This window comes from Rhinopithecus bieti, unplaced genomic scaffold (assembly GCF_001698545.2).
Source record: "Rhinopithecus bieti isolate Rb0 unplaced genomic scaffold, ASM169854v2 scaffold_17275, whole genome shotgun sequence".
Lineage (NCBI taxonomy): Eukaryota > Metazoa > Chordata > Mammalia > Primates > Cercopithecidae > Rhinopithecus > Rhinopithecus bieti.
This window is the reverse complement of record NW_016808908.1, coordinates 345,414-362,768: the sequence shown is the minus strand read 5'-3', so window position 1 is coordinate 362,768 and position 17,355 is coordinate 345,414. Positions and strand designations below refer to the sequence as shown.

General features: G+C 42.6%; 1 protein-coding gene across 9 annotated transcripts in view; it reads right to left on the bottom strand.

Annotated features, from left to right (window-relative positions):
- Positions 1-17,355, bottom strand: part of CALD1 (caldesmon 1) — a 241,611-nt gene that overhangs the window by 68,835 nt on the left and 155,421 nt on the right. The window lies entirely within an intron of this gene.

Genomic DNA, 17,355 nt, shown 5'->3' with positions numbered 1-17,355 from the left:
TATATATATAGTATTTTCTTGAGAGGTTTCAAAATGTCAGGAAGAAAACTGCCTGGCCCTTTAGGGGCCTGATGATCCAATAGAGGATGCATTCAGAGCAGTGGTTGCTTCTCAAGGTCCTCAACCTTAGCTGCACATTAGAATCACCTGGGGGAATGCCTAAGCATCCTGATGCCCAGGCCATGCCTCAAACCAATTAAACCAGAATCCTGCTCGAGGTCTTATCCAGGCATTAGAACTTTTTAAAGTTCCCCAAATGATTCCAGCGTGCAGCTCATGTGAGAAACACCGATGCATAATGAGTGACTGAAGAACACTGTGGACCAGATGCAGTTAAGTTAAAAGGCAGTGTCGAGTCATTCAGAAAATAGAGCAGAGAGAGGAGTCACTGGCAGGCATTTAGTGATCAGACAGGAAATAGATGAGCAACGCATCACTATGATCCTAAATGCCAGGCTCTTTTTGTTTATTATTTTAAAACTGGAGAATATAAATATGTATAAGCAAAAGGTGTTACTTAATATTGTTGAATAGATAAATGTTTAAAATTTATTAAACATTTGTTAAATATACCCAATGATATATCCCTTGTTCTCTCCATGACTAAATTTGATCAAGTCCAATATCACCTTCATCACCTGGTGACTGAGAGGATTTTAACCTATAACCAACCTCAACCTCTTTTAATGAAAACATCATACAACCCCAAATTCCTGTCTTTTTTCAACATAGATAAACTGTGTCAGCATGATATTCCTAAGGCTCAGTTAGACATCTGTGAAAAAAACAATTCTTAGCAGTCTGTTCTACAGAATTCAAACTGAAAAAAGAAAAAACCTAGGTCTGGAGCCAGCCAAACCAATGAGATACCTGCCAAACCACACCTTATCCTCTTCAATCAGCAAAAATATCATCCACCGCCTGACTCCCCTTCCCTCACCAATAGGCGCTTGTTCATTCCCTTATTAGGACACTGGCAGCAGCCAGAGGGATTGCTCGTGTCTGAGGGCCCACGAGTGGCTCCCACAACATGTGTAGTTCATAAAAAATGAAAAGGCGGGGGGACTGGAAAAATGAAATCCTCACTGTAGGGAGGAGAATCCATTTGGGGTAGGCCACAATTATGGTTTGGAAAACAATTTTTTTTTTTAAGTCCAAAAAAAACACAATCCTAATATTTTTTGTCAATGCATTTTTAGGAAAAATATGTTTGAAACTTAGAAATGCCATCAAGGAAACTTTATTTGCATGCTCCCAGGGAGTTGAATATATAATCAGGAAGCACCTAGTCTTACTTTTAAGAAGGGTTGGGCTTGGTTGGTCTGTTCCAGTTCTAGGACCTGGGACAGACACCTGAATATAGAGTTGTAATGTGCTTTTTTTTATGTTTTTCTTTCTAGCCTGGAGCAAAATAAAAGCTCTGTCCTCCCTTCTGTCTTTCTGCTTCTCCTCTGTTTACAGGGCTACTTTCTCTACTATGCTGTGATCTTAGTTCTTACCACCTTCTTCCTCTTCTCACAAGGTACCAATCAACAGTTAAACCAGGTTTTTATTTTTTTTTTTCAGTGATATTAGTGCAGCTTCCAAGTCAAAATGAGACATCTCCCTGTTATGATCTGTGTCAGCAAGGCTGTCTTGCTAATCTTATCCTGTTTCATGGTAAGCTGTTTTCAGAGCCAACTCATGAACTCAGGTCCATCCAAGCAAAAACAGATGGCAACTTTTTACAAAACACTTTGATCATGTATATGCGATCTAATTGGATCTTCATAGTTATAGTATCTGTGAGACGGGCACTATTATTTCTATTTCATAGTTGAGGAAACTGGCTCAGAGGAGTTAGGTGACTTATATTCAGAATGAGGACACCACTACAATTGTGGGCTTTTCTGACTGATGGTGTTCTCTTCTTTCTTCAAGATGTCATAGTTCCGCTCAAATAAGGAGCTCTGAAGCCTACTAGAGAGAATTTAAGTCCTCAACTTCCCCTGGGGACCCCTAACCAAAGGGTATCAGGGCCGCTAGGAGACTGTAGGAGGCCCCAGGAATCACCTCACCCTTCTGGGGTTATGCTGCTAGTGAGGAATACCTAACCTGCTCAATTTTATTCCTTGTTGAAGTTCTAGGTTTATCATTTGTAAGGCTAAAAAACTAAAAATCATAGCCACTGTCTATTTAAAAATGAACACGAACGTTGATAATTTTAAATAAAGAAGAATGTACACGTCCAGCCAATCTTACTTGGAATAAGAGAATCAAACAAACAAATTATTTTACAGGATAGTGAAGCTTACTTAACAGTGATAACTTGCATTTGTGCAGGACTTACAAGGTGCCAGGCAGATACATCTCATCTCATCCTTAGAACAACATTGAATAGACATGATTGCTCTATTTTACAATCTAGATGAGCAAACCTGGCACAGAGAAGTCAAATCACTTGCCCAGGATTACAGAGACAGCATTTTAGCCATCACCTGGCCAACCCCAAAGTCAGGGCTCTTTACACGACAGCAAAGCCCATTCCTTTCTCTCCAGGTCTCAGTTCTGTGGCTTTGATAGGGCAGGGGTTAGAACTTAAGATATAGAGAAGTCCGGCTAGGCGCAGTGGCTCACGCCTGTAATCCCAGCACTTTGGGAGGCCGAGGTGGGTGGATCGCCTGAGGTCAGGAGTTCGAGACCAGCCTGGCCAATGTGGTGAAACCCTGTCTCTACTCTAAAGACAAAATTTGGCCAGGCATGGTGGTGGGTGCCTGAATCCCAGCTACTTGGGAGGTTGAGGCAGAAGAATCGCTTGAACCAGGAAAAGGAGGTTGCAGTGAGCCAAGATCGCGTCACTGCACTCCAGACTGGGTGACAAGAGCAAAACTCTATCTCAAAAAAAAAAAAGAGGTCCAAAATTATGCCGAGTTTCTTTTCCTTGAATTGGCATACAAAGTTATGTGAGATTAATAACAATGGAGTTAGATAATTGGCTGGTTATATAGAAGTCCATGTCTCCTGCTGGGGAAAGAGGTACACTCATGACCTCTTTTTAGGGCCTGTAAAGCAGTACTTAGACCCCTGGGCTAGTTATTTAACGGAAAGAGTTATAGAACTCAAAGTCTCTTGCTAGATCCTTCCTCTCCAGCCCTCCTGCCCTGCTCCTCCAGGAGGAGAAGTTTGCTCATCAAGCAGGATCTGATGTAATAACATAGCTGCTGCCAGATTCACCCACTCAAAGACTAGCGGTTAGAGCTCTGAAAACACAGGGAATAACTTTCATTAAATGTTAAGCTGGAGAGACCAGGGGAGCCACCAGGAGCGAGCCTGGAGCCAAAAACCAGGCACCAGTCTTACACACGCCCAAGCAGAGAGGAGGTGGGCAACTGAGTGAACCCCTCTAGCCTAATTTTCCTCATCTGCAAATGGAGGTAACACATTAGCAAACCACTGAAGTCATAGTGGAGTTGTAAGGATTGAATGAACTAATAGTTGCACAGTACTTAGCACAGTAGCTTGGCATATAGTTAGTACTATATGAATGTTCACCATTTTTATAATTTTATCATCATCATCATGATGGTCTTGCAGAGCATGTTATTGTTTCCAAACAAGAAGTGGGGAATTGGGCAGAAAAGATTTTTCTTTCTTTTTTTTTTTTTTTGAGATGGAGTCTCGCTCTGTCGCCCAGGCTGGAGTGCAGTGGCCGGATCTCAGCTCACTGCAAGCTCCGCCTCCCAGGTTCACGCCATTCTCCTGCCTCAGCCTCCCGAGTAGCTGGGACTACAGGCGCCCGCCACCTCGCCCAGCTAGTTTTTTGTATTTTTTTAGTAAAGACGGGGTTTCACCATGTTAGCCAGGATGGTCTCGATCTCCTGACCTCGTGATCCACCCATCTCGGCCTCCCAAAGTGCTGGGATTACAGGCTTGAGCCACCGCGCCCGGCCCAGAAAAGATTTTTCTAACTTAAGGATCTTAAATGCCTTTTCATTGATGATAGTAACACCACAGAAGGCTGAGAAATGCAGAATAAATGTAGGGGAAAATTCTTATCTCCTCTTTGTGACCCCTTGTTCCTCCCTGTTGATTACTTTTTCTTTCTTTTTTGAGGGGTGTACAAGGAGAACTGTGGCTAAAATGTCCAATAAATGGAATGCCTTTCATCTCTTATTTTCTCTATCTCTTTCTTAATCCATGTCATTTCTCATTAAAATGTACTTGGAAATTTATCATCAGAGAGCTTTATCTTCCCATGTCAGAAAAGGCATGTGTCCTAGTGGAAGAGGATAATCCCCTTTTCTGTTCTTCTTTGGGGCTGGTTTAATACCCAGACTTCATGGAGAATTGATGGATCAGAGCTCGATGCAGGGAGATTAGTTAGCTTTCTAAGAAGCGAATATTTCCTGATCACAAAGCAGCAAAAGCTGCCTAGACCCAATGGTTTTAGACAGGTATTTACCTGTGAGGGAAGGACCCAGCTGTCCTCCCTGCCCCAACAAACTTCAGCCAGCTGCCATTTTATTTATTAATTTTTATTTTAAGACACCATCTCACTGTGTCACCCAGGCCAGACTGCAGTGGCGAGAACACCCACCTCCCAGCTTAAGCAATCCTCCCACCTCAGCCTCTCAATAGCTGGGACTGCAGGTGTATGCCACCATGCCCAGCTAATTTTTTTAGTTTACGTAGAGACGAGATTTCACCATGTTGCCCAGGCTAGCCTCAAACTCCTGGGCTCAAGCAATCCTCCCACCTCGACCTTTCAAAGTATTGGGATTACAGGTGTGAGCCACCACGCATGGCCAGCTGGCATTTTAAATGTACTCAATAATTATCCCAGTGCGATGGCATGATTTTGGCTCACTGCAACCTCTGCCTCCTGGGTTCAAATAATTCTCCTGCCTCAGCCTCCCGAGTAGCTGGGATTCTGGGCACACACCACCACGCCTGGCTAATTTTTGTATTTTTAGTAGAGACAGAGTTTCGCCATGTTGACCAGGCTGTTCTCAAACTCCTGACCTCAGGTGATCCGCCTGCCTCAGCCTCCCAAAGTGCTAGGATTACAGACGTGAGCCACCACACCTGGCCTATCCCACTTATTGCTTATGAATTAAACTATGAAACCACATATTAAAATTTTAAAATCTTTCAGGATTTGTCATGCGTTCAGTTGTGTCCTCCAAAAAATGATATGTGGATGACCTAACCCCCAGTATCCTAGAATGTGGACTTATTTGGAAACAGGGACTTGACCGAGATAACTGAGTGAAGATGAAGTCATTAGGGTGGGTTCTAATCCAATATGACTGATGTCCTTATCAAACGGGGACATTTGGTTTCAGACACAGACAGACCTGCACAGAGGGCAGATGCTAAGACGAGACACAGGGAGACAGTCTTGGCCATGTGAAGGCAGAGATTGGAGTGACGCATCTACAAGCCAAGAAATGCCAAAGTTTGCTGCCAAACCACCAGAAGTGAGGACAGAGGCATTGAACAGAGTCTTCCTCACAGCTATCAGAAGGAACCAACCCTACTTGTGATTTATTTATTTTTAAAGACTTTATTTTTGTAGAGGAGTTTTACATTCATGGCAAAATTGAGAGGAAGATACAGAGACGTCCCATATATTCCGTCTCATACACACATAGCTTCTCCCATTATAAACATCCTCCGCCAGTGTAGTACATTTGTTACAACTGATGAATCTGCAGTGACACATCAGAATCACCCGAAGTCCATAGTTTACATTAGGGTTCACTCTTGCCATTGTACATTCTATGGGCTTGGACACATGTAGCATCATACCAACTATTTTCACTGCCCTAAAAATCCTCTGTGCTCTGCCTATTCATCCCTCCCTTCTTGCCGTAGCGCCTAGAAACCACTGATCTTTTTACCATCTCCATAGTGTTGCCTTTTTCAGAATGTCACCTAGTTGGAATCCTACAGCATGCAGCCTTTTCAGACTGGCTTCTTTCACTTAGTAATATGCACTTATGTTTCCTCCATGTTTTTTCATGGCTTAATAGCTCATTTGTTTTTTGTTCTGAGTAATATTCTGTTGTCTGGGTGCACCACAGTTTATTTATCCACTCATCCACTGAAGTCCTTTATCCACTCACCTATTGAAGGACAACCTGTTATTTTAAGCTACAGAGTATGTGATACTTTGTTTGTTAAGGTAGCCCTAGGAAAGGAATACAGTAGTCAGTTTAAGGATTAAAGGATTCTACTTTGTTAATAATCATGTTTCAACAATTTCTAGCACCTTGTACTATTTATTTAGGTGAGTGGTTCATTACACTGAAGTGGCAGCCCACCTGACTTTTTCAGATGCCTTCTGTGGCAGATTGTAAATTTATTCTTTTGGATGTTCAGTTTTTCCCTTTGCTATGTTCCTTTTGTCCTCTGGTATCTGGGGATCTTGGATGGAGATTTCCCTGTAGCCCCAAGGCTGGGTCATGAAACGTAAGCCTTCCTAGGCTCCAAGGGGTAGCTGGATCACAGAGCCACTCCATTCCCTGGGAGCAGGGGTGGTTTACATGATCTCCCTCCCAGCCCCAAAACCTTCAGATTCAGGAAAAACAGACTCATAATACTTCCCTGGATCACACTGAATGGTTCATTAATGTCAGACATTTGAACATGTATACAGGAAAGGGAGAGCAAGTAGGAAAAATATTCCCCATGGTATGAACTTATGTAGACCTGGGATGGCTCAGTCTATGATGCAAGGCTGTTTCCTTTGGGGTGAATGGACATACACACACTTCCTGGTTGCCCTTCACTCAATGAGATTCAAAGGAAAGTCCCTGCCTATGCTTGAGTCTAGGGAACTTTTGCTCTTTTGTGACGAGAAAATATTCACTGAGAAAGCTAACCAATATCACAATATCATTTTTCACAATAGGCCTCCCTAGGTTGCAGGAAATTTGCCCAATGTGTGGAAACCTCAGTTGATTCTAGAACGTAGAGGTAATGCCCAGGCTCACTGCATTTAATCTAGAAGTATATACACTCAGATGATGGGTTGAACTGTCTCCTCCACCTCCAAAACTATTTTGAAGTCTTAACCCCCAGTACCTCAGGATGTGACCTGATTTGGAAATAGAGTATTTGCAGATGTAATCAAGATGAGGTCATTAGGATAAGTCCTAATCCAGTGTGGCTTGTGCCCTTTGGACACAAACACAGACACAGACAGAGCGAAGCCTCTGTGAAGGGACATAGAGAGAATGCCATACGAAATTATGGAAGCACTGGAGTTATGTTGGCACAAGCCAAGGAACATCTGGAGCTACCAGAAGCTACAAGAGGCAAGGAGGGATCCTCCCCTACAGGTTTCAGAGGGAGCACGACCCTAGTGACACCCTGATTCTAGACTTCTAGCCTCCACAACTGTGAGACAGTAAGTGTCTATTGTTCTAAGACACCTGGCTTATAGTACTTTGTAATTTATAAGCAAAGCAGCCCTCAGAAACTAATACAACTCATCACAGTCACTCATGCTTTTGTGATTACCCAGAAGCATCTACGCACCCAGTTCATGGCAATAATTATTGTTAAACACCTACGTTCCCCCCATTCCCACCCCGTGAGCACTGAGTAAGCACCAGGCACTGTGCTAGCCACTTTACATATATCTTCCTCTTTTTGTAGATGAATCAACTGAGAAACTCAGAGAGATTCAGTAACTCGCTCAAGGGCACATAGTTGATAAGATGATGGGACTAGGATTTGGATTCAAGTTTATCTGGATTTTGAAGTCAACAGTCTTAATTTATGCTCTCCTCACGTGTCCAGAATACTTCAAGATTGGTGGCATCTGCTGGCAAAAAAAACCCTACTTCTTCCTACTTCCCTCTTGGCACTGAATCTGGTTTAGGCCCACCGAGAAAAGTAGTAATTCTATATTTTGCCAAAAAAAAATCAGTTTTTAGCAAGTTTCCTTTAACATCAGAGTTAGCCAACGTATAATGGTACAAATTCTCATTTTAAATAGTAAGCCAATGAGATAACTCCATCTGAAATAAAGAGCTCTAATTTTCCTGAAAGCAGAAGGATGTTTTAATAAATGCATGCCAATCACAAATTGAATTCCACTGATTTCACCCCCGTATCTATCAGTTTGTTGGCAGAAGATATCATGCCATTTCTCTTCATGGGTCTTTGGGGAGGGGAGTGTTCAGAGGGAAAGGGAAAAGATGGAAATGTCACACTGATCAGGCATCCACTGTGGTTTATGTACTTTGCATAGCTAGTTCCTTTCATTTACACCTATAAGACAGACAATAGACATCTTTAACAGATGGAGAAACTTAGGCCGGTGAAATTAAGTAACCTGCTTGTGGTCATACACTGAGTCATGAGTGGGATCTAAATACAGATGTGGGAATCAGCGTATCGGGCCCCAGTTTCTTATTTGTCAAGAATGTACCCATTTAGTGCTGCGAGGGCTAGGCCCGGGTGGCAGGAGGGGCGCTGAGACTCTTCCGTGCAACCTGCAGTGCAGCTATGAGTGAAGATGAACAATCAGCTGCTCTTTAAAGCCTTCCCTTCTGCTTCCAGTCCAGTGTACCTAACTCCTCTGGGCTTCAGCTTACTGATTCAAAAGCCGTGTGAACTCAGTCTTTTTCAATTCCATTAGCAGGCATACCATAACATTCATGAATCAGCTGCAGAAAGTATCTACAAAGAAGCTATACGACAGTCATGAAATCAACTTCAAGCTGGGTATAAAAAAACTGCTTCACTTTTATGTATTTTGGATGTTTTCTCTGGAAACTACACTAAGAGCTGATGAGCAGTGGCCTTTGGTGGGCGTTGCTGATTTGTGTAACAAATATTTTCACTCTTAAAGGGCAAAAGGGTTCAATTATTTTCTTCTCTTTGGGGTGAATATAGTTTTGTTTTTATTTTATTTTATTGTTATTTTATTTTTCCCACTGTTACTTACAAAGTGAAAGGTAGAGTGATTTGGAGAACTGAGTCCTAGAAAAGGTGAATGTAGATATTCCTTTTAAAAACAGATCAGCAAACAGGCTGGGTGTGGTGACTCATGTCTGTCATCCCTCACTTTGGGAGCCCAGGGCAGGAGGATCTCTTGAGTCCAGGAGTGTGACACCAGCCTGGGCAGCATAGTGAGACCTCGTCTCTACAAAAAAATTTTAAAAATTAACTAGGAGTGGTGGCACGCACCAATAGTCCTAGCTACTCAGGAGGCTGAGGTGGGAAGATTGCTTGGGGCCAGGAGGTTGAGGCTGCAGTGAGCCGAGATAGTACCACTGCACTCTAGCTTGGGAGACAGAGCAAGACCCTGTCTCAAAACAAAAACAAAAACAAAAAAGAAAGATCAATAAACAGACATGAAAAGGCAGAGAAAAGAAGAGCTAATGCAGCAGGCAGAGCTAGCCTATAAGGCACAGCTCTGGGGTAGATTAGGCCATGAATAGGAATTCAGCAGGCCTTGAAAAAAGCATTCTGGCCGGGCGTGGTAGCTCATGCCTGAAATCCCAGGACTTTGTGAGGCCCAGGCAGGTGGGTCAGGATTTCAAGACCAGCCTGGCTAACATGGTGAAACCCCGTCTCTACTAAAAATGGAAAAATAGCCAGGCGTGGTGGCGGGTGCCTGTAATCCCAGCTACTCGGGAGGCTGAGGCAGGAGAATCGCTTGAACCTGAGAGGCAGATGTAGTGAGCTGAGATTATGCCATTGCACTCCAGCCTGGGCAACAAGAGTGAAACTCTGTCTCAAAAAAAAAGAAAGAAAGAAGCATTTGTTCTAACCAATGTCTGTGTAAGATGAGGTTTAGTATAGTTACAAAAGGAAAAGTGAAAGATAAATGAGGGAAGTGCCATATTTGATCTAAAAGTTTACTGTTTTAAACTCTTATTGATAAAATTATCTCTATTAGTGGTTGCTTTTATTAACTATTAGTTGCTTTTAATAAAAAATGGTCTTACAAACAGTAGAAATTAGTGTTTATAAATCTACTGGGTTAGAGCAGATAATAGGCAAAACACACTCCTTTACAAATAGGCTCATGACTTAAAAACCCAACGACCACCTAGTTGCTTCCTTGATTTTAAAACCAGAAAAATGGCCAGGCACAGTAGCTCACGCCTATAATGCCAGCACTTTGGGAGGCTGAGGTTGGCGGATCACCTGAAGTCAGGAGTTCAAGACCAGCCTGGCCAACATGGCAAAACTCTGTCGCTACAAAAATACAAAAATCATGCCTGTAATCCCAGCTACTTGGGAGGCTGAGGCTGGAGAAGCGCTTGGACCCAGGAGGTGGGGGTTGCAGTGAGCCGAGACCGCGCCACTGCACTCCAGCCTGGGTGATAAGAGTGAGACTCCATCTCAAAAAAATAAAAATAAAAAATAAAACCAGAAAAAAGTAAGGGAACAGGGACCAGGGTAACTTGGCTGAGCTTCTTCAATTCAAACCTAGTTTTAATATCACAAACAAATGCCACCCTGAGATTTCCATTTATGAAGTGGCATCATATTATAGCCTTGTTCAAGAATCCTTTCCCAGATCTACAAAGAACAAATGGTCCCTCCAAGTTGTTCCTCTGATATTGTAAAAGTAAGACTGTTTAATAATAACTTGCCTGTGCTCTGTACTTAATGTTTTTCTGCACACTTTAGTGCACATTATGATACTGGATGTTCTTGCTCACCTTGTAAATTATACAGAGCAGGCATCAGCATCTCCACTTCATAGCAAGTTGAAGCGACTTGCTGCAGATCACAGTGCTGCAGATCACAGTGCTGCAGATCACAGTGCTGATTACTGAAGGAGTTAGTCCAGAATCCACACCCTCTGACTCCCATCCAAAAAAACTTCTCTTAAACCTCCAGACTAGCCAGGCATGGTGGTGGATGCCTGTAATCCCAGCTACTCGGGAGGCTGAGGCAGAATAATCGCTTGAACCCGGGAGGCAGAGGTTGCAGTAAGCCGAGATAGTGGAGGCTTATCACTTTTGGGAGGCCGAGGTGGGAGGAATGCTTGAGCCCAGGAGTTTGAGACCAGCATAGGCAACATAGCAAGACCCCATCTCTACAAAAAAATGCAAAAAATTATCAGGGCATGGTAGCACACATCTATAGGAGGATTGCGTAAGCCCAGGAGGTTGAGGCTGCAGTGAGCCAAGGTTTCGTCACTGCACTCCAGCCTGAGTGACCACAGACCTTCTCTCAAAAAAAAAAAAACGAAACTAATTAAATTAAAACAAAAACAAAAACAAAAAACCTCCATGCTGACCCATGTAGCTGGCAGCCAACATAGCTTCCTAAGCTGCCCTGAAGGCAGGGACCAGAGATACCAAGGTCATGTGGGATGTTCAGTGGTTTTCAAACTTCGGTTTGGGACCCATCTGCAGCTTCTGAAATCTATTTAGTGGGTGACCAGCACTTTAAAATGAAATAGAATCGTAAAGAAAATACCAGACGACATTGTACACAGCAAGGGTGAGCACTGTTTTGTGAAATTTTTGTTTCAAATGTATATACATATATAGTGTATAGGTACTGGAGTTACAAAATAAAATGCATTTATTTCAGAAGGTCACAGGAAAAAAGAAATGAAAACTGAGAACACTGATGTAGATAATGCTAAGCTGGGTGGGAGGTCAGAAGACAACAGAACCCTTGAGGCCAGAGCCTGTGCTTTGTCCTTTTTGATGTTCCTAATGCTCAGTGAGTACAGCAGTATTCACTAGAATGCGAAACCCTCAATGAGTATTTGCTGAATGAATGACTAAATGAATCAGGTTTACAGATTTTCTAAAGACTCCTCTTAAAAATTCAATTAGGCTTGGAAATAGATCCAGGCAGCACTACATTTATGAAGAGGTTGTTTCTAAGACCTTCATTGTAAATTGGCTTTTGAAACTTTCAACACCATGACACATGGTACTTGGGCTCTCAGGCCAGCCTACAACCACCTTTTTAAACCCAAGGTATGTCTGAAGCTGGTATGGAGAACTGAAGCTGAAATCCGTTTCTACAGGGAAACGGATCCTCACTAGTCTGGTTAAAAATGCCAGGGTAAGTTCGCCTCCAGAGGACAGAGGACCTCTTCCCCATTTCTCATTCCTCTTGCCACTGTTAGGCCTGTCTCTATAAAGTGATTTTGATGGGCTGAGAGGAATGTGAGAAGCAGCATAGGCAGGGCTCATTTCAAGGGTTCAATAGATCAAAGGTAAGGAGAGGCAAAAATGCAGATAGCAATGCAAATAGCATCAACAGATTTGAAAGGCTTGTGGCCACCAGGTATTGAACCAGTGTGAATGTGCGTGGGCTGGCCATTTGTAGAGAAGACACATAATACAGAAGGTCAAGACCACCTCCATAATCACCACTGCTCGTGCAGTGCTGCAATATCATGTATAGAGTACCCAATACATGCAAAGCACAGTGACCTATTTCTCTGCCATTCTTTCTTTTTTTTTTTTTTTTTTTTTTTTTTTTTTGAGGCGGAGTCTCGCTCTGTCGCCCGGACTGGAGTGCAGTGGCCAGATCTCAGCTCACTGCAAGCTCCGCCTCCCGGGTTTACGCCATTCTCCTGCCTCAGCCTCCCGAGTAGCTGGAACTACAGGCGCCCGCCACTTCGCCCGGCTAGTTTTGTATTTTAGTAGAGACGGGGTTTCACCGTGTTAGCCAGGATGGTCTCGATCTCCTGACCTCGTGATCCGCCCGTCTCGGCCTCCCAAAGTGCTGGGATTACAGGCTTGAGCCACCGCGCCCGGCCTCTTATTTTTAATCTATAAACAGCAGTAGCAATTTTATCCATGACCAGATAAGGGGTCCAGATCATTGAAAACCTTTCTTAGAACCAAAAAGTAGGCAAAATTGGTCAGTGTTAGAAATGCAAAATGCTTGTTCCCCAGCAAATGCAATTTTCTCAGAAAGGCAAACTTTACTTTCTGCAGAAAGGGTGCCCCTTGAAGATGGAACAATGGCAAGACCACACCTGGACAGAGGAGGGGCAGGAGTTCTTATTCCTGATGCAGGTAACCCCTACTGCTGTGTCATTCCCTATTGGCTAGGGTTGGACCGGACAGTCTAAGCCAGTTCCGACTGGCTATTTTAAAGAGGGCAAGGGTATGAGTCAGAGTGGCAGGGTGAGTAGTTTGGTGGGAAGGATGGTTAGGAACAGGTAATCAAAGATGACTTAGGTCAAAGCAGGTGACCAAGGGTGACTCAGGTCAAAGGTCAAAGCAGGTGACCAGGATGAGACAGGACGGAGCAGGTGACCAGGGGAACAGATGTGAACTACTGATTAGGACTGGTGGGAAAGTTGTTTACTGAAACTAGAAGCAAGTGGGCAAAGAGAACCGGGAAGTTAAACTTTAAAATGGAGAATTAAAGAATAAGAGAGCTGAACATACTGACATACTGATTCTTTGAAGAGAAACTTAAGTTCACTACATTTAACAGTTTGGCCTACAAACCAATAGTCACAAAATGTAAATGCCCATTACTTTGTAAGAGAGAAGACCTCTCTCACCAGATTGTTGATTTTTACTTTGAACGTAATTCTAACAGAAGGGTGTCCTGTTATTCTTGGCTACAGCAGAACAGGGAGTGGGACCACAAGAGGCAGACGCATTAATAGGTATTAGAAGAGATTTAAAAACATCAATAAGTAGATGGAAGACATCACATAATAACTGGACCCATTTTTGGATGGGAGTCTTATCCCCTGAGGTATCACTGTTTTACAGCATGATTTAAAAACTACATTCCTAAGGACAACTCCTAGCAATCTGAAAATGTTTTAAATGCATTGTAACATCTGTTTTAATGAAGGCAAAGAGTTTCCATTAAATACATACACACACATATATATAACAAAATTTAGCATCCTGCATAACTATAATGCCACATTTCCTGATAACACTGAATAAACCAGGCATTCCTAAACTTTTAGCAAATCTCAATATTCTTGTGTTCATTTCCTTTGTCATTTCTGCAGAATCTTTAAAAATTCTGCCAATCATTTATTTATTTCCCAGCACTGTTTTGGATTCAGTTCCCTCAGAAAACAGTGGGATGAACTAAATAATTTCCTATGTTTCCTTGACCCCATGATTTTACAATTTCTATGCCCTTCCATGTTTGTTAGAAAATGTAACACACGCAAAACAACTTTTAACTTTCAGCTGCAGAATACATAAAAGCACACTTCTCTATAAGAAAAATAACCCTTTATGGACTAAAACAAATATTTACAGGAAACCCCAAATCTTGTTCCAAGTAAACTTCCTTAGGCTTTGGGAAAATGATAAAAGCACCAGTGAAAATATTAAACTGCAGGTGACAGAATCTCTCAGTGATCTTGGTAGGAACAAATTCAACACCTTGAAATCTAAATAACTGAGCAACCATTCACACCTGCTCCTGAAAATAACATGGCCCTTGTGTAGGTCTTGGCATTCAGGAATTTTAACATGCCTCATTAAAAAATCACAGCCAATCTTGCTCTACAGGTGATGAAACAGAGATAAATTATCTGACAGAAATGCAAAGGAATTTAGAATTCATTTTGTTGGGCACCTGTTTCGGCATTTAACCTAGTACAGTCTAGCAAAGCAAAAGGAGTAAAGGTTTTGTGTGTTCAAACGGCTCAAATGAAAAATGTAAACTAAGGTGAACTGAGTTTGATTTACTCAATAATAGGAAACTTAAAGAATATTTCTGGAGCATCAGCACTGTTCTGGATGCTGAAGATTCAAAGATTCAAAATCGTTCCTGCAAAAAGTGAAGTACCATTTATTGGGAGGGAAGATAGCTGTGTTCAACAATAACTTTAGTACTGTGAAAGGAAATTAAATTTTGGTACCCTGAACACATTTGGACAAAGGGAAAAGTCAAACTGGGAACTGGGTCACTCAAAGTCTTCCCCTTTTAGTTCCTGAATAAGATGGCTACAAGGTGAAAAGCTATACAAGCCTCCCGCATATTTTGTCCACAAGGACATTCCTAGTGAGCTGTTAAAACTTCACCATGGCCATGCAAATGGACAGCTTATCTTTATAGGTGCAGTCACCCTGGCCCACCAGACACCAATGCATATCTGAGTGTTGCCCTACCCCATTTTTGTCTGTTGTCATATGTAAAATGCAGATTCCCCGCATTTTTCCTCTGCCCCTTTAGTTTATGTGATCTTATGTAAAAAATGCAGATTCACTTACATGAAAATTGTGTACTTCTCAATATCCCCGCCATTTCCCCTTTAAATTTGGAGCCCTCAAAATCATCTTCTGATAAAGGCAGAGACCTATCTCCCAGGCACATCCTTAACTTTGGCAAATAAACCTCCTAAAATGATTGAGACTTGCCTCGTCATTCTCCTCGATTGACGGTACAAAGCTAATAAAAGAAGGATGGGCAACGGTTATTAGAGTGAGAGAAGTGAGGAGTGAGGAAGGTTTATAGAGGAAGGGAGCATTTGATCAGGGCCTTGCAAAACAGGAAGGAGGTCAGAAACAGGAGGATGAGGGTATTCCCTGTGTAGGGAATAGAATGAGTCCAGAAACAGTGGTGGCTTATATATGCTGAGTGTGGGGAGCTGTGAGTGATCTTATTTCACTGGATCAGGTACTTCTATACTTTTTGCAAATCTTGACATCCCTGTGTGCATTTCTTTTGTCATTTCTGCAGCATCTGATAAAATTATGCCCATCATTTATTTATTTCCCCGCAATGTTTTTAACATTCTCCCTGGCAGAAGTCAGAATGGGAAGAAATATTGAAGGTATATGATGGAGAACTTTGAATTGCTGTAATAAGGAGAATGGACTTTATCTTCAAGGGTGGGGTCTGTAGGGGACTGGATCAGAAAGGGGAGAGAGAGGCCGAGGACCAGATGGCAGGCAATGACAACCATCCCAGTGAGAGGCAATAGCTGTTGAAATCTAGGAAATGGCAGAGTAAACAGAGAAGGGAGACACAGAGAAAGGAGACTGATAGAACCATAGGCATGAAGGAGTGGAAACAAGTGTCAGGACCATGAGTTGAGAGAGAAAGAGACAGCCAGCTACACTGGGCTCTTTTCCTAGCATCCCACGCTCTATTGAGGACCAGCTGTGTGACCCTGGGCAAGCCCTTCCTGTGCCTCAGTTTCCTCATCTGAAATGAAGGCTTTCAATGAGATCAGAGGTTTCTGAACTGTTCCATGGAGACCTAGGATTCCAAGGAAGTTTTGATGAAGAGGGAGGGGAGGTGGGGTAGAAGAGGGATGAGGAGTGGGGTACAACTGTACAGTGGGCTGTGACTGGAGAGTAGAGTGAGGACGAGGAGCTCTAGATCCCAGACCTTCTCTCTGTAACCAGAACATCTCCTTCACACAATAGCATTCCCTTTAAGATTAAATTTGATTTTTAAAAAAGCTTGATAAACACTATACTATACAGATAACCTCTACAGTCCCTTTGAGCTCTCCCATGTGAATAACCACACTTACAGAAACTAGTTATCCAAGAGATCTGCTAATGTAATGGACATGGGTCTTGTGTTTAGGACCCTGATGAGTTCCTCTGTTTATTTGATTAACTGTTGTACAAACGCTGGAACAACTGGAACAACAATTGTCATGCTGAATCAGTGCCAAAACTCTCAAAAATGGAAAAGATTTACTGAAAGGCCATTTGGTGTTCTAATTCTTGTGCGGTACCTTTTCCCAAGACCCAGTAAGTTTTTCAAACCTCGTAAACACCAGTGTGAAAATGGCCCTTTGCACGAGAGTACAAAGCCATGGCTTTGCTACCGACTGTTGTCTGCTTTGGGGTAAATTGAGTTACCCCTCTGGGTTCTGTTTCCCTGCCTGTTGAACGAGAGCATTACACCAAAGAGTCTAAAGGCCTGCCTTCTGGCTTTAACATTCCAGGATTTCATGATCCTAAACCCTTGGAGCCCGTTATCTGAACAATTCCCTGATCAATAGCATATGCTCTGGGTCTTGTTCTGTCTTAGTCAGATGGTCAGTATATTGAGGGCTTTGGCTGTTTACTTTAAGGATTGGGCAATGTGTGGTTTAGCCAAAATCTCTGAGCCCTGCAAATGGATCACTCTGAATGGAGGGCTAAGGTCTAAATTAACAGCAGACCTTTAGAAACACAATGCTTTATGGATTGGTATTTGAAACGCAGAAACCCCGTGCCTAGGTATAAACTCCTGGCAAATGGTCCACAAACCACCATTAAAATGGAAACGAGAAAAACCAGCGAATCAGAGCAACCATGAAGTGGAAACCAGAAAGTTTCAGACAGGTCTGAAACTCACACACTCACTGCATTCCTTTCCTGCCTGGTGTCTCCTCCTCTCCCCTCCCACTCCCACATTTTTTTTTTTTTTTTTTTT